The sequence below is a fragment of the Mobula birostris genome, chromosome 22, assembly GCF_030028105.1.
Source record: "Mobula birostris isolate sMobBir1 chromosome 22, sMobBir1.hap1, whole genome shotgun sequence".
Lineage (NCBI taxonomy): Eukaryota > Metazoa > Chordata > Chondrichthyes > Myliobatiformes > Myliobatidae > Mobula > Mobula birostris.
Genome location: NC_092391.1, coordinates 54,576,819 through 54,601,492, shown reverse-complemented (window position 1 = coordinate 54,601,492; position 24,674 = coordinate 54,576,819). Strand labels below are relative to the sequence as shown.

The following is a 24,674-nucleotide window of genomic DNA, read 5'->3' as shown; positions in this document are numbered from 1 at the left end:
GTTGCCTCACCTGGAAGGACTGTTTGGGGCCCTGAATGGTTGCAAGAGAGGAGGTGTAGGGACAGGTGTAGCACTTACGCTTACAGGGATAAGTGCTGGGTGGGAGATCCGTGGGGAGGGACGTGTGGACCAAGGAGTCGCGTAGGGACAGATCCCTGTGGAAAGTGGAGAGGGGTGGAGAAGGAAAGATGTGCTTAGTGGTGGGGTCTTGTTGAAGGTGGCGGAAGTTGCTGAGGATAATGTGCTGGATCTGGAGGCTGGTGGGGTGGTAGGTAAGGACAAGGGGAACTCTGTCCCTGTTGTGGTTGTGGGAGGATGGGGTGAGGGCCGAAGTGCGGGAAATGGAGGCGATGCGGGTGAGGGCATCATTGATGACGGTAGAAGGGAAACCATGATCCTTAAAGAAAGAGGACATTTGAGATGTCCTGGAACGGAAAGTCTCATCCTCGGAGCAGATCCGATGGAGATGGAGGAACTGGGAATAGGGAATGGCATTTTTGCATGTGGTGGGGTGGGAAGAGGTATAGTCAAGGTAGTTAATATTTCAGTGGACAGTCTGTCTCCAGAGATGGAGACCGAGACATCGAGAAAGGGGAGAGAAGTGTCCGATTTAGACCAAGTGAATTTGAGGGCTGGGTGGAAGTTTGAAGTAAAGTCGGTGAAATTGACGAGCTCAGCATGGGTGCAGGAAGCAGCACCAATGTAGTCGTCAATGTACCGAAGGAGAAGTTGGGGAGCAGTACCAGAATAGGTTTGGAGCACAGACTGTTCCACACAACCAATGAAGAGGCAGGTGTAGCTGGGTCCCATGCGAGTTCCCATAGCTACACCCTTAGTCTGAAGAAAGTGAGAAGAGCCAAAAGAGAAGTTATTAGGTGTGAGAACCAGTTCCGCCAAATGGAGGAGGGTCGTGGTGGTGGAGAGCTGGTGAGGTCTATTATCCAGGAAGTAGCAGAGGGCTTTGAGGCCTTCTTGATGGGGAATGGAGGTGTATAAGGACTGGACATCCATAGTGAAAATGTAGTGGTTGGAACTGGGGAATTGGAATTGGGAACCGCTACATTTTTACTATGGATGTCCAATCCTTATACAATTCCCCGGTCCCAACCCCTACATTTTTACTATGCTCTGCTTTCCACAGGGATCGGTCCCTCCATGACTCCCTGATCCACACGTCCATCCCCACAGATCTCCCACCCGGCACTTATCCCTGTAAGCGTTAAATGCTACACCTTTCCCTACACCTCCTCTCTTGCCACCATTCAGGGTCCCAAACAGTCCTTCCAGGTGAGGCAACACTTCACTTGTGAGTCTGTTGGGGTCATCTATTGCATCCAGTGCTCCCGGTGCGGCCTCCTCTACATCGGTGAAACCCGACGCAGATTGGGGGACCACTTCGTCGAGCACCTCCGCTCCGTCCGCCAGAACAGACAGGATCTCCCGGTAGTCTCCAGCCCTTTGGTATGAACATAGAATTCTCCAACTTCTGGTAAGTCCCTCCCCCTCCCTTCCCCTATCCCTATTTCACTCTGCTCCCTCCCCCAGCTGCCTATCACCTCCCTCATGGTTCCGCCTCCTTCTACTACCCATTGTGTTTTCCCCTATTCCTTCTTCACCTTTCCTGCCTATCCCCTCCCTGCCTCCCTTCCCCCACCCCTTTATCTTTCCCCTTACTGATTTTTCACCTGGACCCTACCAGCCTTCTCCTTCCCACCCTCCCCCCACCTTCTTTATAGGGCCTCTGCCCCCTCCCTCTTCAGTCCTGACGAAGGGTTCCGGCCCAAAATGTTGACTGATCGTTTCCACGGATGCTGCCCAACCTGCTGAGTTCCTCCAGCGTGTTGTGAGTGTTGCTTTGACCCCAGTATCTGCAGAGTATTTTGTGTTTACGACTCTGCTGGCCGACATGTTAAATAGTATGGAATCGTCCTGGAGCATCAGAGTCTCACAAATGAAATGAAGTGAGGTGTGTTATGTTTAAGAAAAACTGTAACAACTCATATGTTGTATTTGAAAACCTGAACACAAAGCGCAGTAATGGAATTTCACGTAATATGTCATTGCATCAGATCAACGTCTAAAAGTGAAACCCAACTCAAAGGTGGTGGTTGTGAATTGTGAACGTTTCCACCAATTAAATTACCCTACACTCCTCCCCTTCCTTTTCTTCCATGACCTTCTGTCCTCTCCTATCAGAATCCCCTTTCTCCAACCCTTCATCTATTTCATCAATCAACTTCCCAGCTCTTTACTTCACCATCTCCCCTTCCCAATTTCGCCTATCATCTGTCACCTTCTGATTCTTCCTTCCCTCCCCACCTCCTTAGTCTGACTCCTTCTCCCTTTCTTTCCAGTACTGAAGAGTCTAGTCCCAAAACGTTGACTGTTTACTCTTTTCCACAGATGCTGCCTGACCTGCTGAGCTCCTCCAGCATTTTGTGTGTGTTGCTCTGGATTTCCAGCATCTGCAGATTTTCTCAAGTTCATGGTCTCATGATACTCTTTACAAGACGGGTGAGCCCAGCCATTATCAATACTCTTCAGAGATTGTCTGCCTGGTGTCAGTGGTCACATGACCAGGACTTGTGATATACACCAGCTGCTCCCATGGCTTCGCATGACCCTTATCCGGGTGGGGTGCTGAGCAGGTGCTACACCTTGCCCGAGGGTGACCTGCAGGCTGGCAGAGGGAAGGAGCACCTTCCTTTTTGGTAGAGATGTATCTCCACCTCATCACCTGAGTATAATGTGTTGTTCTATGACGTATGATCCATATTGGCCCCTCTATTAACACCTGAACCATCACCTCTCAAGCCATCTATTTGCTGGAACGTGCTGTGCATAAGCTGGTCCTACCTCCGACACAACATTGGCTATATTTGAGAAGTGAGATGGCATGACACTTCCCCTGAGATCCCAAAAGGGGCTATAGAAATGCACGTGGATTGGTGGGGAGGCGGGGAGTCGATGTTTTTGCTGCTGTTTGTGCGGGGTGGGGGAGGGAGCTCTGGGGCTTCAATGTTTCTGTCTTTCATTCTATGGGGATTCTTGTTTGGTGGATGTCTGTGAAGAGTAAAAATTTCAGGTTGTATACTGTATACACTCTCTGATATTTAAACTTAAATTTTGTTTGTTAAAGGCATATCAGTGTGAAGGCTGTTGTTGCTTAGCTTGAATAAGAACATTAAGCTGTGGGGTGGTCTTTGACAAAGCAATACACGTGTCATCTTGGATATCGAATCACAGGGCTGCCTGATAGTTGGTCAGTTACGTCAGACAACTGTCGACACACAGGAAGACATACGATCTAGCTGTGGGTCTTGTAACTACTGTAATTTTGAAGTAGTGATGAGAGTGCCATTGATCATATTTTTCAATATTTGTAACAATCAAATTTTCAATATTTGTAACAACAGTAATGTGATTTGAAAATCGCTGTGATTTCTATTTGTGACAAAATCACAGCTGCTGCTAACTCGACTGTGGCCTATTTTCATCACTGAAGGAAATGCTAAATTTCAGTTAGAGGTTAAATTTCTTCCTAACTTGCTGTGATAATTCTTTTAGCTGTTTCAAATCCTACAACAGTGAGTGATCTCCTCTCCTCTCTGTGGCCATCAAAGAGAGAAGATCAAATGTATCCAACGGTACTGTGCTCTGGCTTCATCGTTGTGTGTCGTGTCCTATGACAGTGGGTGATCAGGGTCTTTCCATGACCATGATTATCCTTGGCAAATTTTCCTGCAGAAGTGGTTTGTCATCGCCCTCTCCTGGGCAGTGTCTATACAAGACGGATCACCCCAGTCATTGTCAATACTTTATAGAAATTGTCTGCCTGGTGTCAGTGGTCACATAACCAGGACCTGTGATATACACCAGCTGCTCAAATGGCTTCACGTGACCCTGATCAGGGGGCCAAGCAGGTGCTTCACCTTGCCCCAGGGTGACCTGCAGGCTAGCGGAGGGAAGGAGCACCTTACACATCCTTTGATAGAAACGTATCCCCACACAAACACATTACATATAACTCACACATACACACATATTACCACAAATAAATTAACAAATAAAAAGGTGCATTTAGGACACAAGTTAAGAAGTAAAGAGTATACGTTACTGGCACTTCAGGCGTGACGAGACCAGGGTGGTGGCAGGGAGTTCGTTAGTCTCACGGCCTGGGGGAAGAAGCTGTTTCCAATCCTAACAGTCCTTGTCCTAATGCTACGGTACCTCCTGCCTGATGGTGGGGGTGTGGGGAGAGGAGGGGTTAAAGAGATTGGTGGATGCAGCAGATCCTCAAACTACACATTTCACTGTATGTTTCAGTGCACACGTGATAAGTAAACCTGACTCTGACTCTGACTCGGACTTGTAAACTTGCTCAGTTGGAGGATATCAGTACTCCTCAGCAGGCAGTAGTTTGGTGGCTGTCACGACCCAGATTATTAACTAAATTTAAATCACGTGGCTGCCACGTGAGCTCAGTGTCTGCATCTGTGGTCTGGTACCTTAGTCACTGCTCCACCATCCCAAAGGCCATTCAGCCCACTGAGCTGTCCTATCAGATCATAGCTCATGTTTACACCAACCATCTAATAGCCTTAGTTCTAGGTGCTTATATACAGTACTGTGCAAACATCTTAGGCTATGCTGCCTAAGACTTTTACACAGTACTATAGTAATTTTATGTATTGCACTGTACTGCTGCTGCTGCTGCAAAAAACAAATTTCATAACAATTTCCAACATCTGCAGACTTTCTTGTACTTATATTTATTGTGTGCTTTTTTAAATTATTATTCTGTTCTTTCTCTTATTGTGCTCCATCAGATCTGGAGTAACAATTATTTCATTCTCCCTTACACTTGTGTCCAGGGAATGATTTTAAACTATCTTGACCTTTGAATCTTCATGGGGCTTTTTTCGTGCTCTTTTCTCTGTGACTCTGGCCCAGCAATGACTCGTTTCCCTTCACGCTTCACCTTCTTTCAAATTGGAAAAATACTTTATTTTTACCAGAGCTAATAAAGCCAAGGTTGTTTGCCATTTTCCACGTTGTCCTGTCAAATCCATCTCCCACCAGTTTTATCTGTCTGCTTACGCAGTTATTTTTGTTCCAAGAGGAGAGAATGAACTTGTTAGGATTGTGTTGAGTGTCAATACAACAACATCAATAGCAGAAATGTGCAGTTTAACACTCCTAACTGGGAAATTGGGTTGGATATATACTGTAATTAAAAATCAAACATTCTTGTACTGACAATGTTCCCAGGTGCTGACACCTCTGTACTGCCACACTAATTATGATATCTCCAATGATTTCTAGCTGTGTGACTTTGAACCTCCAAAGGATGGGTGTACAGATAGAGCAGGAGCCTTCTGTTCCAACAGGTCCGTCCGCAGCCTCATCTTCTGCCACGATGAGGCCACCCACAGTTGAAGGAGCAGCAGCTCATCGTCTGTCATGGTAGCCTCCAACCGCGTGGGTTTCCTCCAGATTCTCCAGTTTCCTCCCACAGTCCAAAGATGTATCGGTTAGTAGGTTACTTTGTCATTGTAAATTGTCCTGTGATTAGGTTGGGGTTAAATCGGAGGGTTGTTGGGCAGTGCAGTTCATTGGGCTGGAAGGGGCTTTCCATGTGGTATCCCAGTAAATATAGTATTTTCACAGCCAGTGAGGTACTTTTGAAGTATGACAGAGTGAAAGAAATAGAGTAGCGGGTTTTCACACTGAAAGACCCTACAGAGACTATAACCATAACACCTTCAGGCATAGGCCATATTGGGATCCTGAAGAAGGGTCTTGGTTCGAAACGTTGACAGTTTATTCCCTTCCGTCAACGTTGCCTGACCTGTTGAGTTCCTCCAACATTTTGTGTGCGTTAGTGCGATACTAATTTGGACAAAGAAATATTGAGGGATAATTGTTGGTCTGCTTGCTGTGGTGGAGATACTGTACACAGAACATAGAACATAGAATAGTACAGCACAGTACAGGCCCTTCGGCCCACAGTGTTGTGCCGACCCTCAAACCCTGCCTCCCATACAAGCCCCCACCTTAGATTCCTCCATATACCTGTCTAGTAGTCTCTTAAACTTCACTAGTGTATCTGCCTCCACCACTGACTCAGGCAGTGCATTCCACGCACCAACCACTCTCTGAGTAAAAAACCTTCCTCTAATATCCCCCTTGAACTTCCCACCCCTTACCTTAAAGCCATGTCCTCTTGTATCGACCAGTGGTGCCCTGGGGAAGAGGCGCTGGCTATCCACTCTATCTATTCCTCTTATTATCTTGTACACCTCTATCACGTCTCCTCTCATCCTCCTTCTCTCCAAAGAGTAAAGCCCTAGCTCCCTTAATCTCTGATCATAATGCATACTCTCTAAACCAGGCAGCATCCTGGTAAATCTCCTCTGTACCATTTCCAATGCTTCCACATCCTTCCTATAGTGAGGTGACCAGAACTGGACACAATACTCCAAGTGTGGCCTAACCAGAGTTTTATAGAGCTGCATCATTACATCACGACTCTTAAACTCTATCCCTCGACTTATGAAAGCTAACACCCCATAAGCTTTCTTAACTACCCTGTCCACCTGTGAGGCAACTTTCAGGGATCTGTGGACATGTACCCCGAGATCCCTCTGCTCCTCCACACTAGCAAGTATCCTGCCATTTACTTTGTACTCTGCCTTGGAGTTTGTCCTTCCAAAGTATACCACCTCACACTTCTCCGGGTTGAACTCCATCTGCCGCTTCTCAGCCCACTTCTGCATCCTATCAATCTTCAACAATCCTCTACACTATCTACAACACCACCAACCTTTGTGTCATCTGCAAACTTGCCAAGCCACCCTTCTACCCCCACATCCAGGTCGTTAATAAAAATCACGAAAAGTAGAGGTCCCAGAACAGATCCTTGTGGGACACCACTAGTCACAATCCTCCAATCTGAATGTACTCCCTCCACCACGACCCTCTGCCTTTTGCAGGCAAGACAATTCTGAATCCACCTGGTCAAACTTCCCTGGATCCCATGCCTTCTAACTTTCTGAATAAGCCTACTGTGTGGAACCTTGTCAAATGCCTTACTAAAATCCATATAGATCACATCCACTGCACTACCCTCATCTATATGCCTGGTCACCTCCTCAAAGAACTCTATCAGGCTTGTTAGACATGATCTGCCCTTCACAAAGCCATGCTGACTGTCCCTGATCAGACCATGATTCTCTAAATGCCTATAGATCCTATCTCTAAGAATCTTTTCCAACAGCTTTCCCACCACAGACGTAAGGCTCACTGGTCTATAATTACCCAGACTATCCCTACTACTTTTTTTGAACAAGGGAACAACATTCGCCTCCCTCCAATCCTCCGGTACCATTCCCTACCAAATACGTCTCTACCAAAGGAGGTGAAGGTGCTCCTTCCCTCCATTAGCCTGCAGTTCACCATTGGAAAAGGTGTAGCACCTGCTTAGCACCCCCCTCACTCCCTCACCGTGCCCCCCCCCCCCCCAGATCAGGGTCAGGTGACCATGGGAGCAGGTGGTGATGGTCGTTTGAGCAGCTGGTGCAGATCACAAGTCCTGGTCATGTGACCACTGACACCAGGCAGACAATCTCTGAAGAGTATTGATACTGGCTGGGGTCACCCGTCTTGTAAAGACACTGCCCAGAAGAAGGCAATGGCAAACCAATTCTGTAGAAACATTTTCCGAAGACAGCCGTGGTCATGGATAAAACCACGATCGCCCACATCAATAGACAGGGCACATAATGGTGGTGATGATGAATTATTGGTCAAGGCATCAAATTCATCACACCACACCTTCAGACAACAGAGCCATGGGATTTTTTTCTGTCCTTCCGAGAGACCGAAAGTTTACAAGTGCTAACTGGAGCCTTCATCAGGCTTCTGACTCAGGGGTGGGAGCAGGGTGTGTGATATCAAACAGCCTAACATCCCCACCGTTCCTTGCTGCTTTCAGACGCGTGCAGTGACCCAGCTCAATTGTGATGGTTGTTCCTATTCTTTTATTCACCAGCACCAGCCTACCCACCAGCAAGGGGAAGTGGTGCCGGAAAAGGGCCAGTAACATCATGAAGGATCCCACCCACCCCGCTTATAAACTGTTTGTCCCACTCCCATCAGGGAGGAGGCTACATAGCATCCACGCCAGGACCGCCAGACTCAAAAACAGTTCCTTTCCCCAAGCTGATCAACACCTCCACTCACTACCCCCCCCACCTCCAACCCCCCCAACCATTTCCTGCCAGAGTTACCTTATGTATAGGCACTCTGTGCCTGGCGTCACTTTGTGCACATACAATCAATCTATGCATAGAAGCTATCTTACACATTTATATTTATTGTGTGTTTTATTATCATTGTGCTCTTTATATTTTTGTGTTTTTTTCTGCTGCGTTGCATCCAGAGTAACAAATTTAAGACCATAAGACAAAGGACAGAATTTGGTCATTTAGCCAATTGAGTCTTCGTCACCATTTCACCATGGCTCGTCCATTTCCCTCTCAACCCCAATCTCCTGTCTTCTCCTCATAACCTTTTATGCCCTGACTAATCAGAATTTATCAATCTCAGCCTTAAATGCACCCAGTAACTTCGCCTTCACAGCTGCCTGTGGCAACAAATTCCACAGATTCACCACTCTCTGGCTAAAGGAATTCTTCCTCATCTCTGCTCGAAATGGATACCTTTCTATTCTGAGGCTGTGTTTTCTGGTCCTAGACTCCCCCACTACAGGAAACATCCTCTCCACATCTGCTGTATCAAGTTTTTCAATATTCCATAGGTTTCAATGAGATCCTTCATTCTTACAGATTCCAGCGAGTAGAGGCCCAGAGCTCATACGATAAGCCTTTCAATCCCAGAATCATTCTCGTGAACTTCCTCTGAACCCTCTCCAATGTCAGCACATCCTTTCCTAGATAAGGAGCCCAAAACTGCTCACAATACTCCAAGCGAGGCCTCACTTGTGGCTTATGCTGTTCTGCTTACACTTGTGTTCTGGAAATGACATTAAACAATGTTGAATCTTGAATCTTCAATCAAACATTGCTTTTATCAATATTAGTCAATCCCATTTGTCTGCATTGGAAGCCATTAGAGACCACACAAGGTCCCTCAGCCAATTTCTATTCACAGTTATGTCCATCCAATTTCCTGCCCTGTGGTTTGTGACAGCCTGCTTTTCTCATTTTCCTTGCCTGCTTATCCGAAGGTTGCCCGGAGATTTGCTTTATCCCGTTTTCTACATTGTGCACAGATTTTTTGCTCTCACTCTTTCTGAGTGATGGATGTGTTTTCAATTGACTTTGACACAATATCATTCTTCAGTGACACACTTCACACCACTCCCATTGCAAGTCTCGAAACTCGCAATGGAAAAAATAGATGATCAGAGGTGGAGAGGTTCAGTAACTTTAAATTCCTAGGTATTACTACCTCAGAGGATCTGTCCTCATCCCAGCACGTAAGTGCAATGACAAAGAAAGCACGACAGTGTTTCTGCATCCTCAGAGTCTGCAGAAATTCATCATGGCATCACAAACATTGACTAACTTCTGTAGCCGTGTAGTGGAGAGTATATTGACTGGCTGCATCATGGCCTGGAATGCGAACACTAATGACTTTGAATGGAATAATCCTAAAAGAGGTAGCGAATTCAGCCCAGTACATCACAGGTAAAACCCACCCCACTATCAAGCACATCTATGTGGAACACTGTCATAGGAAAGCAGCATCCATCATCAAAGATCCTCACCAACCAGGCCATGCTCCTTTCTTGCTCTGCCATCAGGAAGGAGGTACAGGAACCTCAGGACCCACACCACCAGGTTCAGGAACAGCTATTACTCCTCAACCACCAGGAAGGTGGTACAGGAGCCTCAGGTCCCACACCATCAGGTTCAGGAACAGCTATTACTCCTCAACCACCAGGAAGGTGGTACAGGAGCCTCAGGTCCCACACCATCAGGTTCAAGAACAGTTATTACCCCTCAACCATCAGGAAGGTGGTACAGGAACCTCAGGACCCACACCACCAGGTTCAGGGACAGTTATCACCCCTCAACCATCAGGCTCTTCAACCAAAGGGGAAAACTTCATTAAACTTCACTCATCCCATTACTGAATGTGCCCACAACATATGGACTCACTTTCAAGGGCTCTTCATCTCATGTTCTGTATATTTATTGCTTATTTATTATTATTATTATTTCTTTCTTTTCATATTTGCATAGTTTGTTGTCCTTTGCACACCAGTTAAACACTCAGATTGGTGCGGTCTTTCATTGATTCTGTTATGGTTATTAGTCTATGGATTTATTGAGAATGTCCACAAGAAAATGAATCTCAGGGTTGTATATGTTGACATATATGTATTTTGATAATAAATTTACTTTGAACTGTTGAACTTTGAACTTTCCGTTGGACCATGTTATTTAACCCATTGATACCACATCAGGGAGCATTGCTTTGCTACAGACATTCAAGTTAATGTTGGTGTTTTTATTGTTTTTACCTGGGGCAAAAGAGAGGCACCATCATGTCTCCTCTGCCCTGGGAGAGAGACCCTGGAACACATCCCCGGCAGCTGCCCAATTGCCCTGGGAGAAGGCCGCTACTGCTGGTGCCATGACCAGGTGCTGAAGGCAGTGGCAGAAAGTATCTCCTCAGCCATTAACAACAGTAGGCATCTCCACCAACCCAGAAAGCCCATAACCTTTGTCAAAGCTGGAGACCAACCACAGCCTCAGTCCAGATCATCAGCAGGCTTGCTGGCAACTGAAAGTCGATCTTGGCAAGCAATTAAAGTTCCCTGTCACATTGTCATCCTCGAGGCCTGACGTGGTAATTCTGTTAGAAACCTCGAAGCAGACTGTCATGGTGGAACTGACAGTTCCTTGGGAAGACTGGATCAAGGAGCTGTTGAACAAAAGAAAGTCGAATACCAGGAGCTGGTAGAGCAGTGCCAGAGATGGGTGGAGGGCACGACCTGAGCCTATAGAGGTGGGGTGTAGAGGTCTCTGGCTGCTCGCTATGCAGAACCTACTGTCTCCATGGCATTACAGGGGCTGCAAAGAGAATATAGAATATAGAAGAGTACAGCACAGAACCAGGCCATTCGGCCCACAATGCTGTACTGAACCAGCTAAAAAGCAAATCAAAAACACCCAAATCCTTCCTACCTACACAATGTCCATATCCCTCCATCTTCCTCACATCCATGTGCCTATCCAAACATGAGGGTGTTCGGCAGTTCCTCGTGGACTGGGGAGGATTCGGAGCTGAGGAATGGTGCTGGGTTCTTGAAAAGAACATCGTGGACCCATCTCTCTTTCATGACTACCATCGCTGTCTCTCCAAGCAGCCTGGGCCATCAGGAGTCGGCCGTAGGGGAGGGGGTCCTGTTACGATATTCACCCGAGCATGCCAGCTTCCGGGGTTTAGATGCTCTGACTCTCCGGAATATGGATAGCTGGAGTGGCCCCTTTAAGGATTCAGGAACATCTCGCTGATTGGCAGCCATGTTTTGGCGGCAGGATTCAATATTTAAGGAGCACTTGAACAGAGGTTCAGTAATGAATCATCAGCTCTACTTGGATTATCATCCAGCATCTAGTTTAGTATCCTGCTCTTGTTTCAGTCTCGCATCATGTCTCAATTCCAGCCTTGGATACTCCAGTACCTGGGTCCAACCATCATCACCTCGGTCTCTCGTTAGACCTGTCCAAACCTATCTAAAAGCCTCTAATGTATTTGCCTCTACCAACATACCAGGCAGCGCATTCCAGACATCCACCACTCTCTGAGTAAAAAACTTACCCCTCAGATCTCCCTTGAACCTACCCTCTCTCACCTTCAATGCATGCCCTCTGGTATTAGACATTTCTACCCTGGGAAACAGATACTCCCTGTCCACTCTATCTATGGCTCTCATAATCTTATAAACCTCTATCAGATCTCCCCTCAGTCTCCGACGCTCCAGAGAAAACAACTCAAGAGAAGAGCCGTCGGGACTGTCACATAGGCTGCTGAGCGAGCCTCCAGAAAGCTATGGGTCAAGAGGTGTGACCCGTGGACCAACGCTGGCCGGGTCGCCGGGGCGAGGGCGTCTGATGTTGAAAGACCCGAAACTCCAAATGACCCCAGGTTACATCAGTGATGATATGTCCCAGCATGTCCTAGGACGTATCTCGGCATCGTACCCTTTGTAATAGAGGGGAGTGTTTTGCTAATGGAGTCTCCACCAACTCAGACATCATTACCTTTCCTATACTTACATTCACTAACTTATTCTCTCTCACAAGCCTATCATTTCCTCCCTGCAACACTCATGGTAACATACACTTTACAACCCAGTGATTAGGTTTCAATTCCCGCCGCTGTCTGTAGGGAGTTTGTACGTTCTCCCCGTGACCGCATGGGTTTCCTCCGGGTGCTCTGGTTTCCTCCCCCGGCTCAAAGGCGGTTCGGTTTCGGGTTAGTGAGTTGTGGGCATGCTATGTTGGCACTTGCAGGCTGCCCCAGCCCATCCTCAGACATTGCTGGTCAGCGATGCAAACGACGTGTTTCACTGTATGTTTCAATGTTTCAATTACTGGTGACAGTTAAAGCTGAAGTGAGTTTTTAATTAACCAGCGAAGTTAGTTTGACTGATCGTTTCCACGGATGCTGCCTGACCTGCTGAGTTCCTCCAGCGAGTTGAGAGTGTTGCTTTGACCCCAGCATCCGCAGAGTACTTTGAAGTTAGTTAACAACTGGTTAGTTAATATCTAACAAGTGGAGTTAACATTTCAGTTCAGACTTTCTTCATCCATTGTGACAAACAATCCCCGACTTGAAACGTTAATTGTTTTCCCTTCCACAGAGACTGCCTGACCTGCTGAGTGTTTCTGCCTCTTTTTGTTTCCTTGCTTATTTTTCTACACCTCCGAGTCAGTCCACTCTACTTAATACAAATTGTCCTCACAGAATCAGTCTGGTGATCCTGGTCTGCACCTTCTCTAATGCTAGAATAGGGTAGAGAAACCAGGCAAAAGTAGAACATTCCAAACGCCGTGTAACTGCCTGCAAACCACGAGTGTCTGTGTGTTCTCCCTGGTGACCTTTGTGCACTCCTGTTTCTACCCACAGTCCAGAGACATACGGGTTAGTGTTAGTGAGTTGGAGGCATGCCATGTTGGCAACAGAAGCATGGCAACACTGGTGGGCTGCCCCCAGCACATCCTCGGACTGTGTTGTAGATTGATGCAAACGACACATTTCACTGTATGTTTTGATGTTTCAATGGAAAAATGACAGAAAAGAATCATCTCTAATCTCTAAAATTTCTATCAATTCCTAACAGTCCCCGAATATTAAGTTTTGGTGATTCATGTCCAAGGACACCCAGTTCCCTCTGAACAATAATTATTTATCGTACCTTGTTCTATCTTGTACGCTGAGCATTGTAGAATGACCATGGAGACAGTATCAGTATATATTATCCTCACTCTCCACAACCTTGACAACATTATTATTCTTATCTTTATCAAACACAGCAGGCTTAAGATGTTAAAAGAGCAAAGCACCCGAATAAAATTGTTAATTGCAGTGATATTATACGTGGAGATAATGTTGAATTCACTGGCATTCAGAAGCTTTGAATGGCCTTGGAAATAATTTGGAAGAAGTGTGACTCAGGTGATTGATGGCTGGCTTGAGTCATTCTCCGATCTTGGCAATTTAATGTTTTGTCACCATATAGGGAGACATCATCAGGGCACTGTTAATTGTGGTGTGTCCTCCAAATGCTTAGCCTTTATAGACATTAATCAGCTGATCGGTTGTCATTTCGCAAACTTAATTGTGGCGTGAACCTCGACTGGACATCAGTGAAAGTTATGGCGCAAGTGAACACGTGGCATACAAGAGAATTCCTCAAAGCGAGGGTTTGCATGAACAGTTTTGCAAACAGACACGCAGACCTCGATCCTGTTTGCAAGCTGATGCGGGCAAAATTCCAGACTACGACGCACAAAGTTCACCACACAGCCAATCAGCGATGAGATTTCCTCCCCACATCACAATGGAGTTTCTGAAATGCTGCCCAATCAGCTGATTGAAGAGTATACGAGGCCAAGCATTCAGAGGACACACCAGAATCAACAGCGCACTGACGATGTCTCCTCATACGGTGATGAAGCATTTGCAAGTAGATTGCCAAGATGGAGAACAACCCAACCCAACCTTTGAATGGTTTGTCAATAACTGAAGAATACAAGTCTGATTTTCAACAGAGAAAAATCAATAAACTAAAAATGTAATAACACACAAAACTAGAATGGAATTCATACATGCTTCACAGTTTCTGATTGAGAACATCACGGGAAAGCATCCACATCATCAGCCTCCACCACCTCGACATGTTCTCTTCTTGCTATTGACATTAGGAAGAAGGCACAGGAGCCTCAAGACTCACAACACCAGCTTCAGGAACAGTTATTACCCCTCAACCATCAGGAAGAAGGTACAGGAGCCTCAGAAACATACCACCAGGTTCAGTAACAGTTATTACCCCTCAAACATCAGGAAGGAGGTACAGGAGCCTTAGGACTCACACCACCAGGTTCAGGAACAGTTATTACCCCTCAACCATCAGGAAGAAGGCACAGGAGCCTCAAGACTCACAACACCAGCTTCAGGAACAGTTATTACCCCTCAATCATCAGGAAGAAGGTACAGGAGCCTCAGAAATGCACCACCAGGTTCAGGAACGTTATTACCCCTCAACCATCAGGCTCTTGAACCAGAGGGGATAACTTCACTCACCCCACCATTGAACTGTTCCCACAACCTATGGACTCATGTTGTCCATATTTATTGCCTTCTGATTTATTATTATTATTTATTTCATTTTGTATTTGCACAGTTCGTTGTCTTCTGCACTCTGGTTGAACCCCCTGGTTGGGTGGTCTGTCCTTGATTCTGTTATGGTTATTATTCTAAAGAATTACTGAGTATGCCCACTAGAAAATGTATCTCAGGGTTGTATATGGTGACATCTACATACTTTGATAATAAAATTTAATTGAACTTTGATTACACTTTGGCATTTGAAATCGAATTATTCAACAAAGCTGCACCTACTGAGTGGCAGAGGAACCAGCTGGAACTGGAGAAGCTCTAAGGGAACTTGTAATGTGTGGTGTGTCTGGAAATTCCCTCAAGAACAAAGACACAGTCACCTCAGCAGGTTGTGTGTTCAGATCCTGGTCCAGAGGCGTTCTTTCACTGTCCAGAGAATCTCTCCTCTGTTGGTGCTGAGGGAGTGGTGCATTGCCAGAGATGGCATCGTCCAGAGGAGAATTTAAATCATGGTGAGGTCTCCGTCAGTCAGGGTCAACCATGGATGTTCTGTCCTAGCTGTCTGGACACACGAGCCAGGGCAGTCCGATATGGAGAACAAGCTGTCGCCCATGGAGCAGGCTCCCCCTCTCCACACAGCTGATGAGTCCAAAAGAACGGCAGAGACCGATACAGTTTGGCACCAGCAGCATCACAGGAGTTAGTCAGTGTTGAACTCAATGTAGGACTGCCTTAGGGACCCCAGCTCCAGATTTTTTATCAGCATTTACTCCTGAAGCCTTCCCATGAGTGGATATAGCTGCAAGGCAGCAGAGGTTTGAGATCAGAGTTTTCCTTCTCCTAGAGGAGCTGCCAAACACAGCTGATGAGCCCCGTCTGCCCGAAGCAGCTGGTTTTAAGGCACTAGTAACCTGCCTTTGCTCCTTCTCCTGTCAGTAGAAACGGCTCCGCTGGGCTTAGCAGTGAAGCCACACATGAAGGCCAGGAACTGGGGTCCATTGACTACTCAGTTAATGGCAGCTTGTTCCATATACGTACCACCCTCTGGGTGAAAAAGTTGCCCCTCAGGTTCCTTTTAAATATCTCCTCTCTCTTGTTAAACCTGGGCCTTCTAGTTCTTGATTTCCCAATTCTAACAGTATCCCTCATGATTTTATATATCTCTATAATACCAGGGAGCCGCGGGGTGGAGATTCGTCTCGACCAAAGGAGGTGTAAGGCACTCCTTCCATCTGCTGGCCTGTAGGTCACCCTTGGGCAAGCTGTGGAACCTGATTCCGCCCCCCCCCCCACCCGATCAGGGTCACGTGAAGTCCAGCACGTTCAGGTTTGGCAGACAAAAACAAAGAATATGGAGCCAGACTCCATGGGAACAGGCCCTTTGACCTCTACCAACCACGACACTGACCTAAATTTACCAATTTTATCAACGCACCAGAGAATACACTGTTCCTTGATGCATAATGGCATTGTATCGCAACTGGGGAGGTCCCCAGAGGAAATCTCTTCATACAGGGGTCCTTCCCCTGTACACTGGGGACCTGGGGAGGAAGGTGTTGCACGGGGCTGTACTGTGCAACAGGTCTTTAAGCTGGTTCACTGACACCCCGTCCACCTGTCCATTCTGTGTCCGGGAGGGGTCAGTGTACCATGCTGATATGGAGAGTGAGAGGTTGCAGCCCCTGTTTGAGTATCTGACGGGACTGCCGCTCAGGTTTTGGCTGCACTTCAGCCCCGCGCTGCTTATATACGGGCATCCAGTACGGAAGTGGGTGGGCAAGTCACAAGGAGAGCTTGCTCTGCCATCTGCAACACTGAGGCTGAGGCTCTGGGCCTGCTCTGGCTGCTCCGGGCTTCACGTTTTGCTCTGTTGTGTGATAACTGAGGCTGAGGCTCTGGGCCTGCCCTGGCTGCTCTGGGCTTTATCTCTACGGACTCACTTTCACTCTGAATGCCCTTCCTTGATTTTACTGTTTGCACGATTTGTGCTGTTTCTCTCTTTGTGCATTGGGTGGTTGTTGGTCTTTTTTATAGGTTCTTTTGTGGCTGCCTGTAAAGGATGAGCCTCAAGGTTGCATAATTTATGCATTCTTTGATAATAAATGTATTTTGAACTTTGATGGTCTGTATCCCTTCACTTCTAATTCCAGCTTACTCTGACTTGCTCACATGATCTGTATTTGTTCACTCCCTGCCCATTGACGTGTCAGACACAAATACCCCAGAGAAACAGGGCCATGAAAGATCTGAGGAGAGTCTCTCCTCGGAGCATGGAAAACGGAGCAGGAAAAGGTCATTCGGCCCCAAGTGTCTGCTCCACGGCTATCCCAAGCCTCAGCCTTCACTCTCTGCTTTCTGGATGTTGTGCAGGCTTTAGGGGGACGACTGCAGGATGTGGAAGGCTAAACCTCAGGTGAATTATTAGACCCATCTTTCATTCGTTTGGGATAGATTGCCGACATGCAAAATGCAATTATATTTTATCAGTAAACTAAGTGATGTTATCTCCATTATATCATAAGCCAAGCTTTATTTGCTGTCTGAGAATAAATTACAATATTTTATACTTTATGACTTCTTTCTCTGAAGCAACAGATAATCTATTACTTTAGATTTCATTAAATCCTGATGAGAAAATATTGCAATGCAGATAGAATCTTGTTGACCAAGATTGTAATCTTGATTTTGAAACTTTAGCACAGCTGAATTGACTGTGATCGAAGTCGCCAGAGAACCCGATTCAGAATCGGGTTTAATCACACTGACACGTGTTGTGAAATTTGTTAACTTTGCAGCAGCAGTATAATGCAATTCTTCATAATAGAAAAAAATATGAATTACAGTAAGTGTGTGTATATTTATAAAATAGTTAAATTATGCAATTAGTACAAAAAAAAGTAGTGAGGTGGTGCTCGTGGGTTTACTGCCCATTTAGAAATTGGATGACAGAGGGGAAGAAGCTGTTCCTGAATCATTGAGTGTGTGTCTTCAGGCTTCTGTACCTCCTCCCTGCTGGCGGCAATGAGAAGAGGACATTTTGTGAGTGAAGGGGGTCTATTTCTGAAACACCATTCTGAGGCATTGCTCCTTGGAGATGTCCTGGATATTATGGAGGCTGGGTGCCCATGATGGAGCTGACTGAGTTTACAACTCCCTGCAGCTTACTTCGATCCTGTGCAGTAGCCCCAACCCCACCCCACCGTTACCAGATGGTGATGCAGCCAGTCAGAATGCTCCCCAGAATAAAACCTATAGAAATCTGCGAGTGTTTTAGCTGACATACCAAACCTCCTCAAACTCCCAGTGAAATACAGCCACCGTCATGCTTTCTTTGTGGCTGCATTGATATGTTGAGCTCAGGTTAGATCCTCAAAGATATTGGCACCCAGGAACTTGAAATTGCTCACTCTCTCCACGTCTGATCCCTCTATGGTGTGTCCTCCCCATTCTTGCCCTTTCTGAAGTCCACAATCAGCTGAACAATCAGAGACGTTGAAGCCGGTGGTATAGAAGTCTTTATTCATCACACAAAGCTGGTATCATTCTGGAGACACTCTTGATAGAGGTTCACAAACCCAAAGGTACTCTACATCAAATTTTTATACCCTTAGGATCAACGGTACCCCCAGGTGATTCAATACAATTTCAATAATTACAATTACATTGTTTAATAGTTTGGGTTGACAATACTTCCTTTGAATTAGAGACATAGAGTCATAGAAAAGTAAAGCACAGAAACAGGCTCTTCAGCCCATCTAGTCCATGCCGAACCATTTAAACTGCCCCACTCCCATCGGCCTGCACAGGACCATAGCCCTCCATACCCCTACCATCCATGTACCTATCTAAACTTCTCTTCAACGTTGACATCGAGCTCACACCCAACTTCAATGGAAAAAGCCTGCTTGCATTTACCCTATCTTCACTCCTCATAATTTTGTATACCTCTATCAAATCTCCTCTCAATCTTCTGTGTTCCAAGGAATAAAGTCCTAACCTAGTCAATCTTTCCTTATAACTCAGATCCTCCAGACCTGGAACATCCTTGAAAATTTTCTCTGTCCTCGTTCAGCCTTATTTACATCTTTCCTGTAGGTAGGATACCAAAAGGTCAATGTTTTGGGCTGAGACCGTTCAAATGGATATTAAATTATCACCCAAACATTGACACAGGATCTCTCAATGCTCAGGTTTGATTTTTGTTTTACAGATGCTTTACGGTACCAATGACCCGGGTTCAATTCCCACTGCTGTCTGTAAGGAGTTTGTACATTCTCCCCGTGACCGTGTGGTTTCCTCTGGGTCCTCTGTTTTCCTCACACAGTCCAAAGACTTACGGGGTAGTAGTCATAGTCATACTTTATTGATCCCGGGGGAAATTGGTTTTCGTTACAGTTGCACCATAAATAATAAATAGTAATAAAACCATAAGTAATTAAATAGTAATATGTAAATTATGCCAGGAAATAAGTCCAGGACCAGCCTATTGGCTCAGGGTGTCTGACCCTCCAAGGGAGGAGTTGTAAAGTTTGATGGCCACAGGCAGGAATGACTTCCTAAGACGCTCGCTCTGTGCTGCATCTTGGAGGAATGAGTCTCTGGCTGAATGTACTCCTGTGCCCACCCAGTACATTATGTAGTGGATGGGAGACATTGGTTAATTTGTCATTGTAAATCATCACATGATTAGGCTAGGGTTAAATTTGGGATTGCTGGGTAGTATGAATCAAAGTGCTGGAAGGGTCTGTTCCACGCCTTGTCTCAATAAATAAAGTCTTTCAGGAAAAGACCACACAAGACCTTGTCTTGAACACATCGCTTCATACGTTCACTTGGCCACAAACTACGGACTCACTTTCAAGGACTCTTCATCTCATGTTCTCGATATTTATAGCTTATTTGTTTATTATTATTATCTATTTCTTTTTGTATTTGCACAGTTTGTTGTCTTCTGCATTCTGGTTGAACACCCAAGTTGGGCAGTTTTTCGTTGCTTCTGTTATAGTTACTATTCTATAGATTTGTTGAGTATGCCTGCAGAAAATGAATCTCAGGGTTATATATGGTGACATATATGTACTTTGATAATAAAACTTACTTTGAACTTTGATCAGTTCATTACCGTGGTAGTACAGGAAATTTGTACAAGAAGAAATCTGTGGAATTCTCTGCCACAGGAATCAGTTGAGGCCAGTTCATTGGCTATATTTAAGAGGGAGTTAGATATGGCCCTTGTGGCTACAGGGGTCAGGGGGTTTGGAGGAAGGCTGGGGCGGGGTTCTGAGTTGGATGATCAGCCATGATCATAATAAATGGCGGTGCAGGCTCGAAGGGCCGAATGGCCTACTCCTGCACCTATTTTCTATGTTTCTATGTTTAATTGTCTTTAATTGTGCTCAGTAGTGGTCTGCCCGGAAACACAGCTCCGTCAGATCAGAGCAAGAACAACTAACACCAGCCACAATGCCACTGATAACCACAGCCTGGTGAATGGAAGAGTTTAAGCAATCAGAAAGGATCTCGTTTAAGTTCAAGTTTACTGTCCTTCAACTTACAGCTGTATATAGCTGAACGAAACAAGGTTCCTAGGGGAACAAGGTGCATAATGCAGCACATACACCTCTTAAAATAATATGAATGCAATAATATTAACAGATAAAAAAATTCAGTCGAAGTACAAGAAATATGATAGATAGTTCAGCAAGCCTATTACAGTTCATTGGAAGCTTTGCCTTGAGCACAATCGACATCGTGGGCACAATATTTCACTGACAAGAAGAAGAGTTTGTTTTTCCCAAGTTTCTGTTGAATCCCTGTTTCATGCAGACTGTAAAATTGACACTACACAGATGCTGCCGTGACCCCAGCCATTTACAGAGCAGCTCTCTGAAAAGTCCCCTTTGGGAAATATCCCTTGATGTCTTAAAACTGCCGGCTGGGTCTAGTAAAAAATAACGTTACCACAAAAGCACTCATTTCCTCTCAGTATTTTGACCGCTGTCTGTCAAGAATCACTTTTTAAATAATTGGAAAGCATTTTAAGCAAACCATACAATTGCTGGTTTCATCGGAGGGTGATTGTCGGCTGACAAGTTTCAAAGTTCAAAGTAAGTTTATTATGGAATTATGCCTATGTCACCATGTACAACTCTGAGTTTCATCTTCCTGTGGGCATACTCAATAAAACTATCAAACAATAACCATAACAGAATCAATGAAAGACCCCTCCCACCCAACCTGGATGTTCACCTAGTGTGCAGAAGACAACAAACTGCGTAAATACAAAAAGAAAATAATAATAATAATAATAAATAAGCAATAAATATCGAGAACATAACTGGAGGACCTGAGTTATAAGGAAAGATTGAATAGGTTGGGACTTTATTCCTTGGAATGTAGAAGATTGAGGGGAGATTTGATAGAGGTATACTAAATTATGAGGGGTATAGACAGGGTTTTTCCCACTGAGGTTAGGTGGGACTACAACTAGAGGTCATGGTTTAAGGGTGAAAGGTGAAATGTTTAAGGGGAACATGAGGGGAAACTTCTTCCCTCAGAGAATGATGAGAGTGTGGAATATTGCAAGTGATGCATACAAGCTCGATTTCAACATTAAGGAGAAGTTTGGATAGGTACATGGATAGTAGGGGTATGGAGGGTTATGGCCCTGGTGCAGGCCGATGGGAGTACGCAGTTTAAATGGTTTGGCATAGTCTAGATGAGCTGAAGGGCCTGTTTCTGAGCTGTACTTTTCTATGACTGTATGATGATGACAATGATGATGATGACGTCAGCTCTGGCCTGAGAGGCCAGCGTTGGGCATTTTCATGCCTTACAAGGCGCGAACGAGAGACTGTGTGGTGCGCCACTCCTCACACAGACATAGAGCAGTACAGTATGTTTCTTTTGTTTTATTTTAGGAGGTCGATTTGCGAGCTCAACACTCAACCCAGCACGGATGGAAAGCATACTCGGGAACGGCCCGACTGGGTTCGAACCCGGGGACCTCTGTTTCGGAGTCCGGCGCTGATGTCACTGTGCCACCAGCCAACCAAAATCGTACAATCATAGCTGACTATGACTGTAACATGAGGTGAAGAGTCCTTGAAAGTGAGTCCTTTGGTCGTGGGAACATTTCAATGATGGGGCAAGTGAAGCTGAGTGAAGTTATCCCCTCTGGTTCAAGAGACTGAACGTTGAGGGGTAGTATCTGTTCCTGAACCTGGTGGTGGGGGTCTTGAGGCTCCTGTACCTCCTTCCTGATGGCAGCAGTGAGAAGACAGCATGGCCAGATGATGGATGCTGCTTCCCTGCAACAGTGTTTCATGTAGATGTGCTCAATGGTGGGGAGGGCTTTACCTGTGATGGACTGGGCCGTATCCACTACCTTTTGTAGGAGTTTCCGTTCAAGGGCATTGCTGTTTCCATACCAGGGTCAATATACTCTCCACCACATATCCATAGACGTTTGTCAAAGTTTTAGGTATCATGTCGAAAGGTTGACTATCAGTGACTGAAGGAATCAATTTTAATTCCTGGGTCTCCTCTAACTTCAGTAACTACAAGTAGAGGCCATTTGCAGGCCATGATCAATTGGGTCCAGGACCGGCTTTAGCCTGGCATTTTTTAGGCCAGCATGATGGTTTGCGGAAAGTTAATTGACGAAGAAGGAGACTGGTATCTGAAGGCATTGTTCTGGCGTGACAGCTCCAATGCACAGGGTCACAAGAGGCTCAGAGGGTTGTAGCCTCAGCTAGCTCCACCACGGGAACAATCCTGCCCATCGTCAATGATATCTTCATGCAGCAGTGCCTCGAGCAGTTGGCATCTATTACCAAGGACCCTTGCCACCCAGGACAGGCCCTCTTCTCGTAGCTACCAACAGGAAGGAGCTACAGGAGCCCCAAGCCCCACACTCACTGGTTAAGAAATCTGATGGCAGAGGGGAAGAAGCTGTCCCTGAATCATTGAGTGGTGGTCTTCAGGCTCCTGAATGGTAGAAAGTACAGGGGGGATGTCGGAGGTAGACTTTTTACACAGAGAGTGGTGGATGCATGGAATGCATTGCTGGGGGAGTTGGTAGAGGCAGGTATATTAGGGTCATTTAAAAGACTCTTAGATGGGCACAAGGATGATAGAACAATGGAGGACTATGTTGGAGGGAAGGGTTAGACTAATTCAAAGGTACAAACGGTTCATTTAATATCAGAGAATGTATATGGTATACAACCTGAAATTCTTACTCTTCACAGACATCCACGAAACAAGAAAGCCCCATAGAATGAATGCTAGGAACACCAGAGCTCCCTCCCTCTGCACAAGTGGCAGCAAAAGCATCGCCTTCCCCCTCTTCCCCAACCTGCACCAGTGGAAGGACCAACCCTCCACCCCACCCCACCGTGCCAGCAGCAGAGACCCCAAAGCCCCAAAGAGTCCTTCACCCCGAGTTCATCAAAACTACTGTCCAGATACCAGCACCTCGATATCCCAGACAGGCTCTCAACACAACATCATGGACCGACTGTGCTGTAACATTCTATGTAGCCCTCCCTCCCATTGAGGATATCTTCCAGAGATCGTGCCTCAAGAAGGCAGCATCCATCTTGAAGGGCCCTCATGCCTTTTTCTCATAACGACCATTACAGAGGAGGTACAAGAGCCAGAAGACACACACTCAACATTTTAAGAACATCAGTTTTCAAACAGAAAATGAGCCAATGAGCACTACTTCATTATTCCTTGTTTTTGTACTGTTCACCGATGCAATTACAAAGGCGCCAAGACAGCAGTTATATCTCATCAGGAGTTTGAGGCGATTTGGCATGTCACCAAAGACGCTCACAAATTTCTACAGATGGGCCGTGGAGAGCATTCTGACTGGCTGGAGGGAAGGGGGTGGGAACTACTGCACAGGATTGAAGTAAGCTGCAGAGAGTTGTAAAATTAGTCAGCCCCATCGTGGGCACCAGCCTCCATAGTGTCCAGGAGCGATGCCTCAGAAAAACGGCATTCATCACTCAGGACATGCCCTCTTCTCTTTGCTACATAGAACAAAGAATAGTACAACATATTACAGGCCCTTCGGCCCACAATGTTGTGCCGGCCCTCAAACCCTGCCTCCCATATAACCCCCCCACCTTAAATTCCTCCATATACCTGTCTAGTAGTCTCTTAAACTTCACTAGTGTATCTGCCTCCACCACTGACTCAGGCAGTGTTTTCCACGCACCAACCACTCACTGAGTAAAAAACCTTCCTCTAATATCCCCCTTGAACTTCCATCCCTTACCTTAAAGCCATGTCCTCTTGTATTGAGCAGTGGTGCCCTGGGGAATAGGCGCTGGCTATCCACTCTATCTATTCCTCTTAATATCTTGTATACCTCTATCATGTCTCCTCTCATCCATCTTCTCTCCAAAGAGTAAAGCCCTAGCTCCCTTAATCTCTGATCATAATGCGTACTCTCTAAACCAGGCAGCATCCTGGTAACTCTCCTCTGTACGCTTTCCAATGCTTCCACATCCTTCCTATAGTGAGGCGACCAGAACTGGACACAGTACTCCAAGTGTGGCCTAACCAGAGTTTTATAAAGCTGCATCATTACATCGTGACTCTTAAACTCCGTCCCTCGACTTATGAAAGCTAACACCCCATAAGCTTTCTTAACTACCCTGTCCACCTGTGAGGCAACTTTCAGGGATCTGTGGACATGTACCCCCAGATCCCTCTGCTCCTCTACACTACCAAGTATCCTGCCATTTACTTTGTACTCTGCCTTAGAGTTTGTCTTTCCA

The 24,674-nt window shown here is 45.9% G+C and overlaps 1 long non-coding RNA gene across 1 annotated transcript; it reads left to right on the top strand.

Annotated features, from left to right (window-relative positions):
* Positions 1–1,876: 1,876 nt before the first annotated feature.
* On the top strand, positions 1,877–8,343 carry LOC140186213 (uncharacterized). Its single transcript, XR_011882812.1, has 4 exons — positions 1,877–1,966; positions 2,404–2,514; positions 5,326–5,533; positions 8,054–8,343. It is a non-coding gene; the product is annotated as an uncharacterized lncRNA (long non-coding RNA).
* Positions 8,344–24,674: the final 16,331 nt, after the last annotated feature.